Raw genomic sequence first — 2,340 nt, 5'->3', positions numbered from 1 at the left:
CAATCCCTTAAAAGATATTGAGGAATAGTATATTAACTATTTTTTTTAACTTTAAATAATTTATTGAGAATTTCATACATGCACATAAGGTGTTTTGATCAAATCCATGCCCACTCCCTCCCCTCCAACTCCTCCCATATCTCCCCATCATTTTTTTCTGATAACTTCATGTACTCTTTCTTCTTTATTTTTTTTTATGGGGCTTTTGGCTATTCTAACACTCCCCCTCTGAAGAGGCAACCCTAAAATCTTTTAAGGAATAGATAAAAGCTCCCAAATATTTTTGACATTTTTGGCCTTTGGAATGGAGTAGGTTGCTAAGAGGCCCAAGGACACTGTGAGTTTTAGCCAAGAAACTGGCTGCTTTTCTTTGGGGTCTTTTTACCCTAACTGCCTAGCCAATTCCTACCTCCTATTCTTATCACACCATCCTCTGAAGAGGTTACTCAAATTGCCGATAGGGAATCAAGACACAGACCGCTCCGGCTTCTTCCATGCTGAATAGGGACGCAGGGTGAGGCAAGTGGGGTACCCCCTTCAGTGGGTCTATCTAAAAGACTCCCAAATTGCATAACTCTTATCTCTAGTGGAAAAGAAAGTCCTTGAATCATGACTAGGAGAGGTGAAGGAGAAGTAAAGGCAAGAATAATTAGCATTCCTAGACAGGGAACTAGAAAAAAGTCAGAACAGGGCAATTTTCAAATGTTCACATGAGAGTCCATTGGAATTTCTTGACAAGGGCTTCCAAAACATCCCTCTATCGGGTTCCTCCTCCTTTTTCTTTTCCCTTCCAAGGCTGGACTCTAGAGTGATGGATTCAGGATTTGCTTTCAGGCACTTTGATAGCTGTTGGAGTGGTTAGAATCAGTGTCGGTTCCCTCTCAAAGGCTTCGAGATAACTGAGGGGCTGCTGAGGTGTATATATGAGCTGAGGGTATGCACACCCAGCATGGGTCAAGTCTTCTCTTCCTAGCCTTCCCCAGATTGTACACTTTAGCCCTCCCCAAGTCCAGGGGGCCATGTGTGATTAGGGTCAAATTACATACAGTTGCTGGCAAGAGTGGCTGGATAATGCAGTGAGGTCCAGTGACCCTGCTTGGCCCTCCTTTAATGAACAAGCACAACTGTCAACCAGCCCAACTGTGACGATGTTTAGCGATCAGACTCAGCTGAAGTTGTGATGATGGCATTTATTTCATGCAGAAGGGACTGCTCTATAGCATCATCTCATTAAAAGGACCTGGAATTTAAAAGGATTTGGCTCTAGGATCCACATATGAGGGAGAACATATGTCATCTGTTTTTCTGAGTCTGTGTTACTTCACATAGTATAACAGTTTCTAGATCCATCCATTTACCTGCAAATTTCATTATTTCATCTTTCTTTACTGCTGAATAGAACTCTGTTGTGTAAATATACCACATTTTTGTTAACCACTCGTCAGCCGAGGGGCACTTAGGTTGCTTCCATCTCTTAGCTACTGTGGAAAGAGCAGCAACAAATAAACAGTACAAGTGTCTCTGCAATAGGATGAGTCCTTTGGGTATATGCCCAGGAGTGGTATAACTGGGTCATACGGTAGGTTCATTTTTAGTTTTTTAAGAGTTCTCCACACTGTTTTCCATAGAGGCTGCACGAGTTTGCAATCCCACCAGCAGTGAATGAGCATTTCCCCTTTCTCCACATCCTCACCAGCATTGGGTATCATTTGTTCTCTTGATCCCAGCCAGTCTGATTGGGGTAAGGTGACACCTTAGGGTGGTTTTGGTTTGCATTTCCCTAATTACTAATGATGTTGAATGCTTTTTGAGATGCTTCTTAGCCATCCTTATTTCTTCCTTTGAGAACTCTGTTTAGATCTTTAGCCCATCTTTTAATTGGGTCATTTAGTTTCTTGCTTCTTTGTTTTTTGAGTTCTTTATATATTCTGGTTACATATTCTGGATGTTAAGTCTCTGTCAGATGTGTCACTGGTGAAGATTTTTTTTCCCATTCTGTGGGTTTTCTCTTCACTTTTTTGATTGTTTCTTTTGCTGTACAGAAGCTTTTTAGTTTAATGAGGTTCCACTTATTGATTGCTCACCTTAAATCCTGTAAGTTACTGCCAAAGTTTTCTTCTAATAGTTTCAGGGTTTCCAGTTTCACATTGAGATCTTTGATCAATTTGGAGTTGACTTTTGTGCAAAAGTATCTAGTAGGATCTAGTTTCATTTTTCTACAGATGGAGATCCAGTTTTGCCAGCACCATTTGTTGAAGATGCTGTCTTTCCTCCATTGTGTGTTCTTGGCACATTTGTCAAATATCAGGTGGCTGAAACTGTATGTACTTGGATTTGGAT

General features: G+C 40.9%; 1 protein-coding gene across 4 annotated transcripts in view; it reads right to left on the bottom strand.

The window, feature by feature from the left end:
- Positions 1–2,340, bottom strand: part of Osbpl5 (oxysterol binding protein like 5) — a 70,239-nt gene that overhangs the window by 20,934 nt on the left and 46,965 nt on the right. The window lies entirely within an intron of this gene.

Source organism: Nannospalax galili, unplaced genomic scaffold, assembly GCF_000622305.1.
Source record: "Nannospalax galili isolate Female #2095 unplaced genomic scaffold, S.galili_v1.0 scaffold1639, whole genome shotgun sequence".
Taxonomy (NCBI): domain Eukaryota; kingdom Metazoa; phylum Chordata; class Mammalia; order Rodentia; family Spalacidae; genus Nannospalax; species Nannospalax galili.
The sequence above is the reverse complement of the archived record's forward strand: the minus strand, read 5'-3'. Positions and strand labels throughout refer to the sequence as shown.